The 23,501-nt window shown below is 30.4% G+C and overlaps 1 protein-coding gene across 2 annotated transcripts in view; it reads right to left on the bottom strand.

The window, feature by feature from the left end:
- RhoGEF64C (Rho guanine nucleotide exchange factor at 64C) overlaps positions 1–23,501 on the bottom strand; it is a 117,889-nt gene that overhangs the window by 85,039 nt on the left and 9,349 nt on the right. For both annotated transcript variants that reach the window (XM_089701768.1, XM_089701769.1), the window contains exon 2: positions 5,910–5,946. The gene's annotated coding sequence lies outside the window, so the exon portion shown is untranslated. The remainder of the gene's footprint in view (positions 1–5,909; positions 5,947–23,501) is intronic.

Raw genomic sequence — 23,501 nt, forward strand, 5'->3', positions numbered from 1 at the left:
TCCACTACCTAATTACATTGAAATTCTTGAGTTTTAGCACCAATGATATCTGCGGTTTCTCTACAATTCGCCAACACAAAATCGAAAGTTAAACACTGTCATGCACTTAAGCTACAAGTGTCGTGTAGACTTCATTTCGAAAGGGCATACAGAAATAACTGAGAGATTCCCAGCTATCCAACTAATGGTTTTATAATGGAATCATAATGCTATAAGACACCGAGGAAAGTAGGCGAGGTCATTTAAATGAGATTGTAGTCGTTTTATCTATCTTCAATTTACATGCAACAATAGAATTAAGAATATCTGAAAAAATAGCAGGTAAAAGCGCAATAAATAATACTGTATCGCGGTCTCATCTAGACTAATCCATTCAGGATCTATGTTTTAAAGCACGTAACTTTAAATTTCCATTTTGTTTCACTGTATTCTTATCTCTGATGCTGTAATTATGTATGTAAATAATACCTGTAATTTAACGTTTTTTTTTTTTTGATCAAGTTTTGGCTCATAAAAATATTTATTGAATACAATATTTCCGGCTACTTTATCATAAAAAAAAAATATTTTTTATAGTCTACAATAGTTTTATCAACAGATATCAATGTAACAATACTTTTTCACGGCTCCGTCTAGCTAGAATTCGCCTTGGTCACGGCTGACCTCACTATGCGGAAGAAAGGTACCCAAGATCCAATTACCTACTTCTTTTGTTTCTATATGGCTATCGATAACAGACATAATATTCTGATTGATCAACCGGTCCAGTTTTTTGTTCGTCTCGCACACATATTCATCTTTAAATTTTTGATAAAAAAATAATAATAATAATAAACTCTTTATTAGCAGGTAGGCAATATTAAAAATTAACAATTTATGTACTTACAATCTACTTAATCTAACAACCTACATACTAAAAGGATAGCCGCTCAGCATTTTACAATGAAAAGCTTTCATTGCAGAGCTGATTTTCAGCGACACCTAGTTATAAAAACGATCTAATCTAATGTATTAAATATAATAAATAAATATAAAAAGAGGAAATAATATAATAAATAAAATAATAAATAGTAATATATATTTTAAATAAATATACATAATATTGTGTTAATATAAATACCTATATAAATACGTGTGATAAAAATATACATCGAAGTCATAACCAGAATATTATATTGCGTGTAGGTACAATGTGCTTTAAAATCTTTAAATGTTTTTCTGTTTATTTAAGAGGTATGCTGCTAAATACTTATTAAAAGAGAATTTTGACTTTTTATCCCGAATAGGAGGAGGTAAATCGTTCCAACAATGCGTTGCTGCCCATTTGTAACTACCTCGAAAAGCGCTTGTACGATACTTAGGTACTATAAGGGGATTCGACGTTGTTCTTGTGGGGTACACATTTGATTGTTCTCTCCATTTAATTTTATCGTAAAGATATTTTGGTGATTCCGTTTTGATAATTGAAAATACCAAATTAGCCAGATTGATACGTGTTTTAAATAAATATTAATGAACAAAAATTTTAAATCGGTTTAGATTTACCTGCTTCCGTGTTTTTTACTTAACGAAATCATGTTACTTTAAAGTAGTAAGGATAATTGAATGATTTAGCTATGCTAATATCGTTCTCAACAAACACGTATAATTACACTATTAAGCGTTACTAATTACTGCCTTTTAACGTTTTTATTTATCTTACGGCAAAAATAAGGTTTATCTTGTTAAATATCGAGGTCACTAAATATTTGGCTAACGGAGTAAAACCAATATCGATGGGATAAATAAATTTCCAGGTCACTTTTTGCACCGAATTCTTTATTTTTCTTCGTCACTAACGGATCTTGTGTGACGTCATCGAAATTGCCAGAAAAAAAAGCCAGTGTTGCCTTGTTAAATCTCTTAGTGTAGAAAAACACGTACAAACAAACAAACTGATTAGCGATAAGCCGACAAGTATCCAGTCACGCGATCTTTGGCAACGTGGTGTGAAACGTGAGTTTCGGTTAAAATGATAATTTCTACGTTTTTAGCTTTATCGCAGATCTCATTTGGTTTAGTAACTAAAGTAAAGTTTTGACAAATCATTTATTTAAGATATAAGGTAATACATATAATATTTTAAATAAGTAGGTATCCTTATCATATAGAGTAAATATTTTAAAATCTCTGATTAAAAATAACCAACTCAAGAACATATAACGTATAATTACAATAAGTACATAATATTATATTTTCGCTATTTATTCGCTTATTTTACCTCCCATTTAAGTAAATAAAAATTATATGTTATAAATTATAAAGTAAAAAATTCCAAGTTACATTTTTTTGTTAGAGCTATCAGTCACATAAATTATGAAAATTAATTAGTAAACGAGAATTTGTGTAATTTCAAACCGGCCGTGAATCAAATATTGTTGTCAAGTCAGCTCATTAAATATTTCTCAGAAAGTTATTTATAAATTATAGGCCTGGCCTGTTTATACATTTCAGATCAATATAATATTAAATATCTGTTCCCCGTGAATTCACCCACCGAGAGAGCAATGTCCCCAAACCTCATATGCTTTTTTTTCTTTAACCTTTAAGGTCAAAGCCTCGACCCAAAGTATTTTTGGTTTAAAGACAAAAGTAATATTATATACCTACATTTCTTTTCTTATTCAATGAGGAATGTTGAATTTTGCCTAATTACTATACCTAAGCAATAGGTTCGATAAAAAACACCTCATATTCATTAAATAAACTTCAGCCGAAACAAATATTCCATGAAAATATTAATAATACTTATCCAATATGCCACAAAACTAATTAACTGCCTTATAATTAAGAATTTCTTTCGAAAGCGTACAAAATAGAGAATAAATCAATCTCGAATCTTCGATTACTTTTGATCGTGCATACCATTACGAAATAGGAAATTTAAAAGGGAAAACAAACGATAAAGACATAACAAACAGCTTTGAAACAAAAAATAATTTTTAACTTGAATCTGAGCTAAAAACACTTATATTATATTCCTCTTAATTACTCCTGATATGGAGTAATTATATTATTCTGCACATCTCATATTAGATCACATCTAAGTAATCAAGTTAATTAGAGGAACAAAAACAACATAAGACTGAAAGGAAAAATAACAGAATATTTATGACATCATTGCTAATACCGTTATGTCCCTTGAGTAAATATAAATACGGAATCTAACTGTATAGTGTGTATTGTAACGTACCTATAGTTACGAGTAGGTTTGTATACAATACTTCTTACAATTATAATTATTAAAATCTAATCCGGAACTACGCATCAATCATCTTCAAGGCTACAACAAGAATAGGATATCCGATACGACTCCCTTTAAAAAACCATAAACCTTCAAGTTCTTACATTGCATGGATATTATCAATTCAAGGCTCAATATCTCTGAGTATTATGAAGTAAAACCCAAATGGTTAGAACCCTAAAGGTTATTGGTAGAAGAACCATATATCCAGTGATTTCTATTAGATATGTTTTGAAATGAATAAATTTGAATTAACCGACAATTTGTTAAAGGCTATAATGCTATTTATGCGCTTTAAGTTCCTAACAATTCTGCGAAAAAATTATAATCGTTCTCTAAAGAGGAGATGACAATTGTCAATTACGTAATTACATTATAACCATCTAATATAGGCACAAGCAAATTGCGTTACATCAATCAGTCCATATAGCGGAAGTTCTGGAATTCCTGTCAATCACACCGATTCGCTTCCACAAGGAGAATCGTTGGAAACGTCTATCATACGTGTAATCGTATGAAACGTCCATTTGGATTAGTAAATGCAATAAGTGAGACTTAGTTATTCTGTACCTGGCGTATGACTATTGCAATTTAATAGCTGAAAGCATATTTTAGTCAAGTTCAAAAACTATATCAGAAATTTTTTGGTGTCATTCTATAAAGTTCTTCTTTTTTTTAGTGGTAATTACTGATTCCACTGAGGACAAATTTCTTCCCATGTCAAGTTTTGAATAAAATGATTAGAGAGAGCCTTACTATCGTTTGGTTAATGTGTGTACAAATCGTTTATTTTATAAGGTTTTTTTATATACTTCCTCACATTAATTATTATACATTCATACATCGTATTTTGCAAATAGACCCTAAACCCTTCGTTATCTGTTCTTAACATTAAACAGCAACAGTGAACAATAAAACCAACCACACAACCCTTTACTACATAACCCTGCGGCGAATTCTACCCATAATTACGTTTTGTACAAAACTGAGTAATTCAGAATTCAGATACGCCATTAAAGAAATAATGAGGCAATCATTCAAACTTTACAGAAAACTATGCACGCACGTGAACATAATTTTTCAAAACCCCGAAATTATCTTGTACCCATTGATATTTTAGAACCTAAAATTTTATTTCGCACAAAAGTTTTTAATGAACCCATGAACTCGTGCATGATTTGTATGATGTTTTTTTTATCTTGATTCTTGCATTGAGAAGATATAATTATTTTTAAAAATTGACCGATGTTATGCATTTATGACTACCTACATGGATGGAGGTCTACTAATAAGAAATGCTATTAAATATTAAATGTAATTCAAAATAGTTGACACAAAAAACTTATATTTAAATTTTGCCTTCCTTCTTCCCCCTTTCAGACTAATATTTTACAAGTTGTAAGCTTGGGGTCATAGATTAATACTACGCAATGCAACGTATTATTTACAATCAAAACAATGCATCATAAATCGACGTTGCGATTATATTCATAATGGATAAGAGAAATCGAGCATAGACAATACGAGTAGTAATCGATTTCACCAATCGATTATTATCGGCCGCTGATTTATGACATGTGTCAAATATTTTTGTTTTTAATTTGATACAGATTATTAAGTTCTATAATTATGATGGGTGTTAGACAAACTAATGAGGAAAATCATCTGTGGCTTATTTAAATTTCATACCGAGTTAATTTTTCAAACATTAATATCATATTCCGAACGTGGTGATGTCTATATATATTTTTTTGTTCTCTTGCATTGATTTTGAAATTTCAACAGATAATAAAATATGCATACATAAAATATGTTAACTTGCACTGTAGATTAATATGTACGATGAATGAATGAACAAGATGCTTAGCGTTATGTCCAATTTTATTTCAATCTAGATAGAATGTAGCTTTTAACTTTTGTCTAGAGGTCATTGCCTGACCGAGACCTTTATTACATAACACATCAAGCGAAAGTCACATCTCACAGGTGTTGCAAAGACGATTCTGACAGCTTTTGATTTTCTCTTCAACCGGTTGAAAATGTTAAAAATATACATCAAGAAATATCACTATGTACATATAACAAATTTTATATTTTACTTTGTGTAAATTAATAAGCAATGACTTCATAAAAAATACATTATAATGTAATTTATTTATTTAATTAGATACTTAAATACGTCGTGTATGATGTTAATGCAATCTAAGTCGTAACCTCGTTTGCATTTTTTTTATCCACGTAATAAGTATCTGTATTAAAACATACTGTAACATATCTAATTTCAGTGTGTTCTTGACATTTTATTTATTAACATTAATAAATGCGATGAAGTGATTAAATTTCCGGGTTAAAAGGATAATATTTTGACTGCATTTAAAAGGTGACCAATGTTATAATATCTAATTAAAGAATAAATTAATTATTTGAGGATATGCGCTCTCTATAATTAACATTTAAGAATAATATTACCTACTTATTATACATGCAAATGATATATCAAATATTTTAAGTGCATGCTTTAAGATAACTAGTTTTTTTTCTTTTGAATAATTCCTACAATAGTAATATCTTTTAGATACACTATTAAACAAAATGTAGGATGTCTTCATTTTACAATTGTTCTTACCTTAAATAACAAATATGCTCCGTTTATTTGTCGCTATCTGAAAAGAAAAAAAAAGAAATTAATTCGTGTTTAACATTATATTGAAATAAGACTGAAATCATTAAGTATTATAACTATGATAATTGCAATCATTACAATATATACTGTACTACTTTATAAATATGCGTTTTTATATGCAATAGAAGATGATATCTACAAAATGTATTTGTATAATAGATGTAAAAGATATTAAATTTGTTACAAAGGTTGGTATACACAACAGCCTGCAACAATAAAATATACCCTATTCCGACCTTTATCTATAGACAACGCGATTTTAATACATTCTGCGTCAAACCACATAATTTCCTAGACTACATTCTCCTGACAAGGAGAGGATGACATAAACAAAAGCATGATACATTGGACAACGCCCACGGAACTACGAATCAACATACAACCAAATTTAGCAACGTAATACTGTATTACCACCATCGAAAGTGAAAATAAAGTGAGAGGTGATTGAACAGGTTCTGATGGTTTCGACAAAATAACATATGCACGTATAGCTGATAAGTTTGTTACTCGCTTGATGTAGTATGGGTGTTATACACCCGCATGTATAAAGTTGTCAGCTATTTAATAACTCCATATAATTCCACTATTATGCAAGACTCTTGCAGATGATTTTTTGAAATGATTGGAGGAGATAAAAGCGGATCAATCGATCAATCAATGTTTTTGGTGATTACGTTAGAATATTTTTAATTCAGGCTATTTAACAGAATAATTAATCGTACTAACTTAGTTAAATAACTACAAATGTAGTGAAGAAATTATTATAATTGGAATGCAATTGTTTTTATCACAGATCTCACAAGTACAATGATCAGTGGGGTCGATCACAACAAAAACAATAAAAGTATTATAACTGTTTCTTTAATGGTGCATCAACTTTAGTAAATATTGGAAGATTTCACATAAAAACTATTTGTATTATTTCTTTGAATCCAGATGGCAGGATCAGACCAGTCTAAAACCGTATCAAATGCATGCTTCATTTCTACAAAAAACAGTAACCCCCAATAGCCACACAAAAAAATAAACTTTCATTTAACGCGCGATCTTGTGTAAAAAATATAAAGGTTTTACTTATGTAAGCAATCTTATAATACCGGTACAATGACACCGGATCCACATTATAGGCGATCAGCGGAAACGTGGCGATAAAACAAATATTTTACGGCTGTTTTAAATAATTGATACTTGATTTTTATGAGTATTTCCTTACGTTTAGGAAGTTTAACTTTGCTGTAATTTACGTGTGACTAATTGTAAGCAATGTTGCATATTTTATTGGTAGCATAATATTTAATTGATGTGGATTTTATGCGTTGAAATTATATTGCCTTAGTACGATAATAAATCTTAAGATAATATAACATAAAATACTATAAAATTGCGAGAGTAATAAGAATATTTTGTTATATTGTTTCATTGAAAAGACAGTCGTCTATTACTTATAAATTATCAATGTTCCTAAATATTTCAATGGTCATTCGTGGGTCATTCATACTTTAGTATACGTAGCTTTAAAATGTCCTGATTCTAACATCGTAAATAACATTCCCAAATTCCCAATCGTATTTTTATATAGGACATTATGTGACAATATGACAACACGATGTTATCTTCGATAACATAGACCACACACTGCCCGTAGGCATGTGATCATAAGCCGTTGAACTCTTGCGCATATTGAATTCTAATCGTGAACCCAGTAATTATCTGCTCGTGCATGGCTACTTCATTAAATGTGGACTATTTCTATGAACTACTTATGTACTTTGTACTATTATAAAATTCTATAGAAAACACCGTACTACGTGTAAATTTAGCGGTACATAACCTTTAAGTTTACACTCATAAAAAGTCTTATCGTAACTATATAGCTTATAGAAGAAAGTTTTTTAAAGGCTACCGACTTACACAATATTACCTTGTTTTTAAAGCTAAGAGATAATCACAACAATTATCATTTAAGGCGTTGCGCAATCGATATCCGCCTAAACCAGTTTAGTTTAATTATTACTTATCGAACCGAAAGTGATTAAATGAAATTCGATAACTTCTATTTTGGTTAATTTTTGTTCTTCGCCTTATATATTATAAGCAGTAAGCAAATGGGATTTTCCAAGGTTGGATTCTGTGTCCGCTTTGCCTTTGATAAATCGATATGTCATAAAATTTTATTCCAAAAAAATAATACCTACGACAGATATAAAAGTTGTTCTTGACTTTTGCAAGAAAACTTAAATCACGTATTCAAAAACATAGTCAATGTTATAAAAATTGTCTGTTATCTTAGTATGAATAATTCCGATCTCAAAACACACCATTTAAAATAAACACACAACGTAGACCAACACCGGTGTTACGAGTACTTAAAAAAACCTATTCTTTCACAGAATGTATTAAGTAAGCGTTTACAAAACAATGCCAACGCTAGTGGCAGAGGTTACGAACCAAGGAGTTAGGTACCATAGTTTAAAGAGAACTATGGTAATACATACTAATGAAGTTTGTTATTCATAAACATCTGTGGTCCTTGCGTCTGCAAGCAACTAAGCACACAGAATTTAGACTGATTTATTATGTTATTGTTTCAAGTGTATTTGTATACTGTTACCGGTTTAGTCCTGGTTTAATTAATGGATAGGTAGCTATTTTAAACCCGAGTTTAACTGGAAAATGTATGGTCCCACACTCAAGAAATAATTTTAATATTCCTTAGTTTTATTCTACACAAAAAATACAGGGCTATTCAAGAATGTAATATGTTTCTATGATACAATAGGAAACTTACGTAGCATACGATTCTAAAAGACGTTGATATAATTATTAGCTAACCGCGTTAGTAAATTCCAAAACGTGCAAATGTCCAAACTATAAATAGTCGCAGAAAGGAAAAAGAGATCATTGTATGCCTATTGATATTACCATTTTCTCCTACACCAATAGTCCAATAGAAAACCACTTTCATTGGCTATTTAACCAAATTTAATCCACGCGTAATGTCATTTTCACGTGCTTTCTATTCACTTGCGTACAACAAGATTTGTGTTGTCAATGACTATGCATTCTGTATTGAAGATGACCTCACAACACTTCATGGGATTGTAATCTTTAAATCCTTTGGGTTAAAGTCTCTTATGGTTTGTGTTTTACATTCGTGCGATATGTATCGTTTGTACAACTTTTACTCACATTGGACTTGGCCTTAAAAAGGTATGACATTATGATTTCGATTGTTGTTGTATGTTGTTCCTATGTTTGTCTCGTATGTCCTATTATTATTGCTACTGCATCGATCTTACTATTTTCAAAATAGTAAATAATGCATTTATTATTATTAATGAAATTATAATTTAATCAGATATTTAGTTTTAATTTTCATCTTAAAAACAGAGTTATACAAATTACGATATCATTATTTATTTACTTGTTCTTGAATTTATTATCATACGTATTTCCATACCAATCTCACCTGTTTAAATCTTAATTATTATACATACCATATTTTTTAATAAATTTACCACAAAACTATTCATTCCTCACCATTCATTTGCCATTTTACAAACAGTTACAATCAACTTACAACCTGTAATCCATTAAAAAATTATTTCTTAACGATATAATAGTCATAGTCAGGCGATTTAGCTGTCATAAGCATATTAACTACTAGCTGCTCCGCGCGGTTTCACCCCCGTGGTCGTAGCGTGATGGTATATTTAATAGCCTATAGCCTTCCTCGATAAATGGGCTATCTAACACCTAAAGAATTTTCAAATCGGACCAGTGGTTCCCGAGATTAGCGCGTTCAAACAAACAAACTCTTCAGCTTTATAATATTAGTATAGATTAACAGCTAAACAAGTGAAACTTTAAAACACAACTAGTGTCAAAGATCGCTAGATTTTTGTACGTTACAAGTGTTCAAATTTACATAACAATTTGAACACTTGTAACGCAAGACGTGAGGAGGTTTTGAAATTATTTACAATAGGTAAGTTTAAAAGCATAAAAGAATATTTGGAGACAATTGGTCTCATGGTCGATATTTTGAATAATATTGAATACACCTAGAAAATGCATTCATAGATAATAATTCTTATATTTTTGAATAGTTAAACTCAACACTAAAATAAAACCGGCCAAGTGCGAGTCGGGCTCGCGCACAAAGGGTTCCGTAGCAGCAAATATAATAAATTACAGTTAAATCAACCTATCTCAAAAACTATAAGAGATACTTTGATCAAACCAAAAATCGTTGAAAGAGTTAATTAGCATGCATCACCTCTATTTTTTTTAGAATTTTATACCCCGTAGTTATAAAAATAGAGGGGGGGGGACATACTTTTTACGACTTTGAGAGCTGATATCTCAAAAACCGTTCACTTTAAGAAAAATGTTTTTTAGAAAACTTTATATCATTTTAAAAGACCTTTCCATTGATACCCCACACGGGTATGTACATCGAAAAAAAAAATTTCATCCCTCAGTTACATGTATGGGGGGCCCCACCCCCAATTCTTTTTTTTACTATTTAGTGTCATATTTTTGTAGCGGTTCATACAACACATATTCCCATCAAATTTCATCACTGTAGTACTTATAGTTTCCGAGTAAATCGGCTGTGACAGACGGACAGACGGACAGACGGACAGACGGACATGACGAAACTATAAGGGTTCCGTTTTTGCCATTTTGGCTACGGAACCCTAAAAAGGTACGTATGTAATTTTATTGTGACCAATTTATAGGTGAATTGGTAATAATTTGTCTTTGTAGAATATAATATAAATTCAGTTATTGTTGATGCAACGAACCACCGTTTATGCAAATTTCAGTATGTTTGCAAATAATATTACCAAAGGAAACTTCCAAATATTTACTAAGAGAAGAAAAAAAAAACATAACGAAATCCACATTCCATTTCAGCCACAGATACAAAATGTTAGCTTTAAGCAATAGACAATGTCACTAGGTCTCAAGCCGCGTCTAAGATTTTCTAAAGACTATTGTCAAACAAAACTGTGTATGTGTGTACCAAGTGTGTACACACGCACACATACAACCAAATGGTGAAAGTTGCTTCCTTTTTCTCACAAGATACGTTCATACGGAAATAGGCGTTAGATCGACTAATTAGTTTTTGTAACAATTGCGCGGTTGTAATAACGGTGTAACAGCTACCATTTTAAAGTGTAATCATCACTTCGTATTATGTAAATGTTGATTTTATACTGTTATGCGTAACGGACGCTTTTGGTTTATGCTTTTGATTTTTATGGATTGATTTTCGGCAATTAATGGGATTTGCATAGTAGGTACGGTTTATTATCTTTTTTATGAATATTATTTATGAATTAACATAGTCATTAGTCATTAATTCAAATGTTATCAAAGCATGACACGATATTTATTGTACTATGAAATTTTTTTTATTGCATATAATATTCATAGTTCATAGGAAAAACTAGTTGTTTACTAATCTATTCGATTGCTAACAATTTCGGATGATTTTTACAACTTTATTTTTTTCAATAATTCAAAAAATCGAATTTTCAATTAAATATTCATGTTATTTTCAGTAGCGGAACCGCCGTAAGCAAAGTCGGGATATAATGCAAGCAATAATGATTTTTCAAACAACCAGAATCTTAAAATAAGGATACTCATTAAACGCTTCCGTTGGCCCAAAGGTTAGTATTTATATTGAATACATAATTAAATAAATTATCATAAAATTGTGACCTAGTTTGCAATTTCCTAACGTATGAATTTGCGTATTAACATTTATTTTCGAAATGGACCTTGGGAGTGGTGGATAAAGGCAGCGTTGTTGTCATGAATTTAAAACATCTTAAAGTTACATTTGCTACCCTGGCCTGGTTCAGAACCAGTCTGGTGGGCTCTTGTATAAAGCTTAATGTATAGAAATAGTTTCCATTTAGTAACATAGGTCATAGCATCGAAATAAAATACTATACATGTTTTGAAACATTTAATTGAGTATTATAGTGGTCTCCTGATTTATTATTTCATGCAGATAGATTTTATATTTATATATTATGCTTTACAGTGTCCTAGAAAATATCCTAGTACCTAAATGAACAGCGTATGTTTAAAATTAATTTACAACGGTAAACGTAAATATGTACGTAAAATACTTTTTGTTTGTGTCATGTTGCATCTACTCAAATGATAATGATGAGATCGTAACTTTTATAGAGTTTAAAATAATAATCAACCACTTCATATCAAATGAAAATGTGCCATCAAATCATCCATATGGATGTATTAATAAACGAAGGATCATTAGACAGAATAATAAGAAACCTAATTGGTCCATAAACAATAACTGTAAAAAACGGTGCATTAAAAATTCAAATTTTGACCTCGTCTCACACCATTGAATGTAATGAAATCTCTTGAATGTCACACTTCATTCGCTAAGTATCTTGCAACGAAGTTATATGATACGAGATAGCTCAATTACAGTTAAAAAGCAATATGATATACATTGACAAACGAAGGAATGCGTTTCACAAGGTAAAATTAATACCTGATAGCATTGCAAAATAAACGCATATAAATATGAAACTATAACAAACCAACACATTTATGTTATAAAGGGGATATTTTTAAGTCTATAAAATTCATTGTAAAAAGTAAAAGCTCGTAAATTTACCTAGCTTAGTTACAGTTCGTACACACGATAATATAATTTCTAGTAAAAGTATAAATTGTATTTATTTTTATAAGCACAAAATTCCCACGAAATTATGTATCAAAGTATTTAATTATTATGCATTTATTATTAGACACGGTCTTGTGGTAATTACAAATTTTTATAAAATTAATAATTCTTGGGGTAAATTGGTAGGTAGTAGTAAATGAATTCTCTTTTTTTAATGCTCATCACAATAAACTATTTCGAATATAAGAAATTTATGAACCAGTGATATCGATATACCTTGAACAGCAACTTTCTTCTTTGATTTTAGAAATATTAACATGAATATGTAAACATAATTGTTTAAATTGATATATTATCGTGATTTCGGAATCAAAATCGTCTAATTTGAATGTATAATATAAGAATAATTTCACCCGCATCCTCGTATTGGTAAAAGCGCGGAGTAAAAATGCTAAGAATACTTGATAAACCAATATTTCCTAAATAAGATATGGACAATCGAAGGAAAAAAACTATTTTTAACTAGTTCCACGATTACCATCTTGAAAAAATAGTATTGGTAAGTGTGATGTGGGAAAAACTTACTACTTGGAACTTATTATTTAGTCGATAAATATAAACTGACTGTGGTAAGCTCTTAACATAATCTATCTCCATATATTCTTCATTTTATTGTTATCGTATGTGTCATAAAAAGTAATTGTTTGCTTGTTAATCGTTATGGCCGTACAATAAACACAAAGAGTATGTAAATATTTATTATTTCTATGAATATTGTTTCCTATAAACTTATATTGTATACAGATATTTTCTTACACATCTTGGAATTGTTCTTTTTTCTATCATAGACTTTAATGTGCATAAAAGTTGTTTGTTTAAGATGGTGCTTATTATTAGAAGTGAAACCATAAGAAAACTTCTGCGAAGATGAAGGTTATTATTTCTACCTATTTTACACCAGATACCTTTTTTTTGAACCTAAACCTAAATAAAGGTTTTATTTAACTATTTATATATTAACGTTTATAACTAACTAGATACGAATATAAATATTATTATTCGATGATGAAAACACCGGCTATGTCCAACAAAGCAGTATTTTCAACCAATTTCAAAAAAGAGAGGCTGCTTTTAATTCAACTGATTTTTTTGTGTATACGTCAGAAATTTCAACTGGATGAACCAATTTTGACGATTCTTTCATTATTTGATACTTGAAAAATGGTACCTCCAGTTCCCATTGCATTCATCCCATTTTTGGCGTAGTTCTGCCAATTAGAAGCCGAATTATTTTTTGTTAATAATAGTTATCTAACCCACACAAACACAAAACCCACACACTGCACAGCCTGTCTAATAATCTAGTTCAAAGTAAATCACAAGGTTCTCACGATCCTTCACGACATTGACACTCAAACCGCAGCCGGATCTTGAAACTGGACTAAGTAATCTTGTAAACATACCCCGTCACCTTGAAATATAGCTTTTAGACTGTATTGTCTAATAAGTTATAGGTACAACGTTTAGGTCATAGGTCCTTAAAGAAGTTCTTGAATTATTGTGCATAGCAATTTGTTCCGTTTTTCCTTTTATAGTTTTACCTATATGTCTGTATGCATGTAACGCTTAAAATTCTATTTTGACAGATTCAATTCAAACTTCGCACACTTACCAAGGATAGCTAACAATATAATTTTATGGATAACATGGATAACAATAAATACAATCTTATAGAAGTGACCTTTTATGTACTAGTGCTTACATTTATTTATAAAATATTATTTATCTAATGCAGTATGTTAGCTATCTCTGTTATGTTAGAAACCAACAAATATTATACTTTGGTCACGCAATGATGCGGCAACTAATGAGCCATTTTCATGAAAATACTTCAGCTAATGAAGTGTTAAAAAATATGAAGACACACGATCGTCACCTTCTTTAAAAACAAAATTCAGAGAATATCATCAATAATATTATTATCATCTACAAAACGAACTTCCACAAAACTAGATTCAAGAAATATTTACTTTCATACGTCACAAAACAACAGATATACGTCGTTGTTTCAAAGACGTAAAGTACAATGCCCCACAATATGAGAACACAAGTAAAACACGAAAATCCATAAAAGTAACGGACTCTCGCCCAAACGCATTTAGCATTTTGATCACGCACCATCCGTGACTATACGAATTACAAAATCATGGAATCTAAGAGCGGAGATAAAAATCTTATAATAATTCTACACTCGTACCGCAGGTCCTTGACTTTAACAAAGAAATTGCGTCATAAATGTTTATTAGACAATAGTATACAATTAGCCCTGTGCATACATGGTGTGGTGGGGTGCACGCTTGTCATACTTTTTAATCCGTGAGAATTTTCTGGCTTTGTTGAAAATGTTTGAATCACTAAATTGCTTATTTGAATGTTTATACTTTTGATTTCTTTGCGAATTACGAAGAATTCCGGCATTTAAATAGTTGAATTGTGTAATAGGTCAACATTTCTCGACACATATTTTGTTACTTTCAACTAAAATTAAATCGTGCTTGTCGAATATTTTAGACATATCTAGAATTATGTCTAAAAACGTTCCTACATAATCAACACATATATAAGAAAAACCATTATAATTTCTATAGCCACAGATTTAAACATTTTCAATAATAAGTAATAACCTAACAAGTTTATTCTCAACAAACACACAACATCAAAGGTCGATAACCCGAAACAGAACGATTTTCCACTCGACGCGAGATTTCGAAAAGCATCTATCTACAATTTCAAATTAACTTATTTCTCGGTTAAATAGCCTTTATTTCAAACAATAAGATTCGTTTTTGGTTTGACTGGACACGGATTGACGGTTTCACTTCAATAGCTCGAAATAATGATTGTCTAATATAATTTACTGCTGCAATGTCCAAGACCAGTGTAATGGTTAATACGGTTTTACATAGATTAATCTTTAGAAATCATTCCGTAAATTAAATAACATTAATTTATTTCATCACATAGTAAAGTACTTTTTCCTGCTTGAAATGTAATATCGAAATGACAATTCAAATACGGTATTAGATAAATTCCTTACTAATAAATTACTTTGCTTCATTCCGCGTTATTTTGACAAATAATTAGGAACTTTGTTTCCATTACTTACACTTACAAAATGTTAACCTTCATGTGATGTTCATATGTTGTTGTGTTCTCGTATTTGAAAGTTAAACAAGAACAAATTTTATTTAATGGTCATCTCAATTTGGAAGTAAGTATGTCAGCAAAGAGTGACCCGCTTTTGTCTTGACGTATATGGCCATGAAGATTTATAAATGTATGCAATTTCTATTGTATTGTAGGAATACATTGATTTTTTAAATGTTTTGTCACGGAATCAATAATATATCAATTCAACAAATTAACTATATGAAAAACAAAACAATTTCCTAAAATTTAACGAAGCTTAGAATGTGAGAATGTGCGTGCAATGCCGAAAATAATTCAGCTTTTTATGAACATACTTACTAGGGTGGTATGTATATAGCTAAAACCATACAACAAAACGTTAGGTATACTCGTATACTAAAATATATTTGTGAATAAAAGAAATAAATGGTTATTATCATATCGGCACACATCCAATATAAACATAAGAGATACAATCAGTTAGTCACATATGAACATCTTCACGCTTCAACACAGACCTCAATACGTTTTTACAAAGTTTTCTATCCGTTCCGTGGCCACGCGTTTTTCCATAAAACGTTTTACAAACCATACGTGTATAATTTACTTTCAATGTATCGTTTCTATTTTTTTTTTTTTTTATTAACTAGATTATAAGTGCGGTTGTCTGCCTTTCTGTCTGTAAAGTTTTCATGTAGAATACGATTGTATTTTTTTTAAGGAATAGTTAGAACCTTAGAAGACGAAGAAGTGGATTTTTTTTTTTGTAATACATAACTTGAAGCAGATAAAGTTTGATTTAATCTACACATTTGATGTGGGTAATGTCGTCACGGTCTACATTTTTAAAGCAATAAAACAAGGACTTGTAAAATAAGTACATATAAGAAAGAATGCAATTTTTTGTAAATATGAAATTCAACAACAAAACATATCTACTACAAATCTTATTTTCTTTATAATTACAAAAGCACTATAAGACACATCTTTTATTCAATTACATCTTACATTAAAAAAAAACTTCCTCATATAATCATACTTCCTACATCCAAACTAGTCATAATGCATTCATCATTACTTGGACAAACGGAAATGCTGTGAAATAGAAAGTTACATCGGAAGCAATCTTAGTGTCATCAAGATACTTGTTAGATAATCATGGACGCCCAAATGTCTAAATAATCTTGATACTTTATAGCACGAATTGACCATTTCGTTCGCAAATCACCAATGCAAGATTCTTTGAAGAATTTTTATTGAAGTTTTTGTTAGAAATATTACTAAGATTAGAATTTTTAGGACATATTATACAGACCAAGTAATACATATACGAGTAAGTGTATATTCAATACGCAAGTTGAACATAGCGTTAATTTAATTATTGTTTCATTAAAAAAAATACAAGACCTTAATTTCAGAAGGTACCTATTCAATTTGTAAATGAAGAGTTTATTACTAAACATTGGTGACAACTATCATTCATATTATTTCGCATAAATATCATAAATAATGCATGTTTATATTTGAACGTACAGTAAATCACTTCACAGATAGCAAAGATGAATGAGAGTTATCTAACTGTTTTCAGTTTTTACTATCACATTTCTCTAATAGCACAGAATCTGAAAAGCATTCAGTACTGTTAATTCTCGATAAAGCTAATCAAGTCAATAAATATTAAGGTTTTATTGTAACATTTGAACCGGAGGTTGATTAGAGGTAAATTTATTCACATAATAGCGCATAATAGTACATATTATATATGCTATATCTCTTATATTATATACGGTATACTTTTAGAGTACAATCTTGAGCCCTCTATTACCTAATATATATTGATAGATAGATCCCAGTTTCGTTTGAAGATAACTACACGTCCTCAAAAATATTTGCGAATGTTAATTAACAGAATTCACCACTTCATATTCATTCATTCATTCTTAATATAACGATTCCAACCGTTGCTTCCTTGAAAATACCACTATAACAGTATCCATCAGATCAGACAGCGTGAAATTCAAACCGAAAAAATAGTAAACCGTTGACTGCAATTAAGCATCTACAAGTTTGTACAATTTGTTTAATTACACCGGCCATTAATCTAACATTTAGCAACACCTGTGGTCACGTCGTTATGTGAAATATCCATACGTATATAATAAAATTGTAGGAATGTCAAAACTGTACATTGAATATTTTTTTAAAGAATACTTACGGTGTGATTTATGTTCGATATCGATGCCAAAATATTTTTTTTTAGATTTTTGTCTATTTGTCATTAACTCAAAAAGTAATGCATAAAATTACTTCAACAGATACAAGGGCCGTACTTCCGTACGTATTTCCAGACAGTTTACGCCGTGAATTGTACTAAATGGCAGATGCATTTTATACCATAATTAACCATGGCTGGTTATTGCGATCATAATACGGCCCCAGAGATAGCTTGAGACCTGAGGAAGAACATGGGATAGGTTTTATCCCGGAAATCCCACAGGAACGGGAACTATGCGGGTTTTTCTTTGACTACGCGGGCGAAGACGCTGGCAGAAAGCTAGTTTTCAATATCTGCAAAATATAACCTGTTACTTACTCAATTACTCGTGATGACTCCATGTAATGATGATGGATGTTTGTGATATAAGGTTAATTAAATGTGTCGTGATTGTGCTCATTGGTAAATAATTATATAAGGCTGACGCCTGACACTTTATTTCTAATAATAATATAATATAAGATTAAATAAGTACAATTGTTTGTGATACGATGTCGTAATAAATTAAGTTGTCGGTAAATATTAGGAAAAAATATTAAGAGACTGAATTATTTAGACCTTTTATTTAGACACACTATTCTTTATCTTACTTTTGTCGAATTTTTTAATTTTATTACTTTAGTAACTTTGTGCAATATAATGTATTGCCGCTTAATGTATCAAATCGGAGCATGTCTTGAATAGGTAAGTATGTTACAATATTTGATTTAAGTATATTGATCTTCCAATGATTTTTATTTCAAACTTGAAGTTCGGTAAATAAAAGTACGAAAAATTTAATCAAACTAAAAGCGTAAATTATAATGAACTAGCAGTCCGCCCCGGCTTCGCCCGTGGTACATAATATTTACGTTTTCTCTACATAAGAACCATCCTCGTACTTCAAGGAATATAATATAAAAAGAATTATCGAAATCGGTTCAGCCGTTCTCGAGTTATGCGCTTACCAACACATTTTGCGATTCATTTTTATATTATAGATTATACAAAAGTAATTGTGTCATGGACGATAATCGCTTGCGCAACTAACAACAGTCAGGTACTGGGTTTATACCGTTCCCAGAGAGAATGCAAGCCATTATAAGCTAATTGAACATTAAGTGATGTAGGAAATACTTTTTAATACAATCTGGATGCGACAAATAAATACAACGTGCTTCATTTGTTTTTTCGAGTTGAAGAGTAGATAACCTAAGTAGATAACTATCAACATCCTGTTATTAAATATTTGTTCACTGTCTTAGTAAAGAAGAGCACATTAATTATTTAACTATTTTTATCTCAATGTGCAAAACCCGTAAACGAAGTATTTTTTTTAATTTACCACTTAATATTGCGAAAATGAACCAATGATTGATGTTATTATGTACAATCGATGAAAAAATACCAAATTTAAAATCCCATACAAACTAAATGTTATAATAACACCGATAAACAAAAAAAACACGCACAAAGCATTACATCATGCATAATGCATTTCTACAACATCGGTCAAGTGAAACAGCAAGGCCGTATCCAACGTTTTCGTGATCTGTGGCAACGTATCTCTCCTTGAATGCTAAAAGAAATCTCGCACTCGTCGTTTTCACATGTGTCTATAAATGTACTTAGGTTTCTTGTACTTTGCCTACATTTGTTTTTCACTATTTCTCCGTAACGTGGATAAACGGTTAAATCGATTTTGCGAATGCGTGGAAAGTATGGCATCGGATTTCATCGTCTTTACTTATCTTTATATTGATTTGAGTTTCTTCGATTGATATCAATTATTAGAATTTAGAATGAATATTAAATTGGACATGAAATAGCCTTATTACAAAATTGGGAGTCTGTGTTTTTACAATACCCAATTTCTTAAATAAAGTTTGAAGAGAAATCAAAGCCTTAACTTCTAATAGTACCAAGGATGATAATCGATTCCTATAGTAAAAGCGAACGCATAATATATCAATAAGGTACATTATAATATTACCTACACAGTAATAATATCTGGTAATTTTCTATTAGACTGAACAAAGATTGATGACTTTTCAAAGTAAGATGAACTTTTTTATCTACCTTGATACCAATTTAACGTGGTCTAATTAGTTAATTTGCTGTGATCATAAGCCGTTAAAACGGTTTTATTTTAAGCATCACTAGGCAGGAATTTATTTAGAAATAAACTTAGATTATCAAAATACTGTATCATCATTATTATAATTTTTGATTCGTTAAAAAGAATTACTCTGCAAAAGATATCAAATAACTTTGGAATTTATCGTGAATAAATATCATAATTCTATTGCTATAACTCAAAACACAATCACGATAAAATGTAGACTGACTCTTAAGACTTCTCGGCCTTGGTGTAAGGAGCCACTCATCATTGACTTAAAATGAACTAATAAAAACAAAACCAAAAACTAACTCGTAACTGAAGGTTCCTTATGACTGCATCTACAATGAATTAGTACCAACATAAAGGTACATTTTAGACTAATAAATCATAAGCAACTGGTTAACTTAAGCAAACAGATTAAATGTTAGCGTATGGCCTTACAATCGTATCCCAGTAAAGTCAAAGTTCACTATGCCATCACGACAATGACTACCAAAATGATTGACAGGCATCAATTACTACGATTATAGCACTTATTACAAACAAGTTACGGTGCAAATTATCGCCAAATGATCACTTAAATCATCAATCTATAATACTGTTATAGTCGGGTCGAAGCAGGACAATGGCCTGGTTACCTTTAATAAACACCTGTCTCATTTTGTAATATTAAAATTTCATATCTCGCTAGATTCAGTTGGTATACCAATTAAACTTCTAGTTGAATCATGTTTAATGTTTATTTGAATTACATCAGTGCATATAATTTTGTATATTTTATGCAATGTTTCCTTTTTCAGGAGTCGATTTCTGGTAGATTAAGAAATATTATATGCGTTTAAGTATAGTCTGTGTGTGTGTGTTAAACATGTTTTAGTTTTACATAAGGTGTTATTTGGTCGTATTTAAAAACTTGACAGCCACAATATTTGGGTAAAATCCCTGCTTAAGGAAAAAACAGCCTTTTTCCTTACCTAATCCTTGTTGTCTTGTGTGATCAAATCACAATGTAAAGAACCAACTACAAATGACACAACTGTTAAGCTTAAATATATCTGATACTTACGTACTCGTAACATGTTGGTTTATCCTACATATAAGTATATCAAAGAGCAGTACCATTATGAAGTGCAAGTTATATTATAATTCTAGGAAATTATGAGAGACAATGCATCTAATACCGTTAGGAAAAACACACACGACTTGTGTATCTTTGCGGATCTAACTTTAATAGAAAATATGTTACTACGTTCAAGGGATATTTCAATTTCAGTTAGTTGCCAAAGCATATTTATATAAGAAAATTGTATATTAAGAAGTGCTGAACAAACAATAAAATCATTATATTTCCCTAAAGTCGTCCGTGTAAATTTTGAACGAGTTTGTCGTTGCTTAGAGTCTATAAGTAATATTTGTCTTTCTTTAATAAATTACTTACTACGGAACGAAGCCCGCCGGCAAATTACAAATAGTCCACACTTATATCTGCCTTGTAACTACTAGTATAGTGCCCTAGACCAAATATAGAAAATTAAGTTTCGTTGCAAGTATTTCAGCAGCAATTTTCTGGACACACACGCATGCAAAAAGTTTTTATGCAATAAAAATAAGCCACTAAACCTTTTGTGGACATATTTTACAATTTTTAATTACTTTTACTAGTCTACAGAAAATAGTTACCTCAATGGTTCCGCTAGATGAACTTGTAGAAAACACACGACATACAACATGAATCATGATTTATGAAATAGATCGAAATCATACACCAACCGATAAACGAACGTAATTACGCAACTGCCAATTAAACTCTTCACATAATATAATTATCGACGATCCATCACAAATTACTGATCTCAACATTATCATAATAAGCCAGTATTAAGTCACAAGACATTTCGAATCGATACAAGCTATAGAAAGTCCATAACGTCTAACATAATATTATGCTTTCCAATTTCTCCGGGTTATATAACAACCGGTTGCCGAAAATATTTGGCGTTTATCACGCCGATAATGCAACCGAATGGAAATATTAACAGAATTGTATTTGCATACAATCATGGAAAATACCAACTTTCAAAATAAGAAAAGAACGATACATTCCCAAACTATATTTTTAACCGACTTCAAAAAAAGGAGGAGGTTATCAATTCGGCCGGTATGTTTTTTTTTTTTTTTTTATGTATGTACACCGATTACTCCGTGGTTTCTGAACCGATTTACATGATTCTTTTTTTGTTCGATGCGGGATGGTGTCGAATTGGTCCCATAAAAATTTTATTCGGATAGGCCCAGTAGTTTTTATTTTATGAGCATTTTTGTCTGTATTTGTAAATGTTGCAAGTGCAAGTTTGAAGTCGGTTGTTTTTAACGCAGTTATTGACTTGTTATACATCAAGATCTAGTTATCAATATTTTTTTTGTTTTGTTTATCGAATTCTGAATTTAATGATGTTTTGATTCCAATATAAAATTTATACCACAAACATAACAAATCCTTATACGATGACTGTTTAAAAAAAAAGCTTTTAGACCATTAAAATTAGTAGGTACGCAATCAATAACAAAGTTTTTATCACATCTGTTCAAACATTGGTAAGTATAACACCTATTACGAAATTATAAAACATATCTCCCATAAACACATATGGACCCAACTTAAGGGGGCGCATAAAGCAAAATAACCAATCTTCTATTAGATGATACGTGTAATATGCAAGACCAAATCTAAAAAATAAAATATATATCAAACTAGATGATATGTTCAACGATTCTGTTTAATCAAAAACATAAATTATTAAAATTTACTCGATAAAAAAAAATCACCAAGTTAGCTCTAATTTTCACACTTTTACGTTTTCTACTTGACATGGTAATACTTATTATGATTTTTTTTTCATAAACAATTATATTAAATCATTTGCAAGATATTTTTCAGAGCATTTTGTGTAATTACTTTTAGTTTTGGTTTTATCTGCGATAAACCACTTTTGGCGCTCTTTTTTTCTCGAGATAAACGTTTGATTTTGTCACGATAAAAGTGGTTTATCTAATAGAAGATTGGTTATTTTGCTTTATGCGCCCCCTTAAGAAGGCAGGCGCCTAAGGCAAAAATGCTAATATATATAAATTAATGTAATATATTCCAAAACGACTTCTTTAAAAGGTACTGTTTCACAATGACGTTGTCATCCAAATAAAAAAATGTATTTATTTTTGTGGACAATAATATGTTAAATATCGAAACTTATAGATCTCTGCGGATTTACACTAAATCAAAATGTT

Source organism: Colias philodice, chromosome 12 (genome assembly GCF_061535455.1).
Source record: "Colias philodice isolate Cphi_HAF_F1 chromosome 12, ilColPhil1 Martin Lab GWU primary, whole genome shotgun sequence".
In the NCBI taxonomy this organism is placed as follows: domain Eukaryota; kingdom Metazoa; phylum Arthropoda; class Insecta; order Lepidoptera; family Pieridae; genus Colias; species Colias philodice.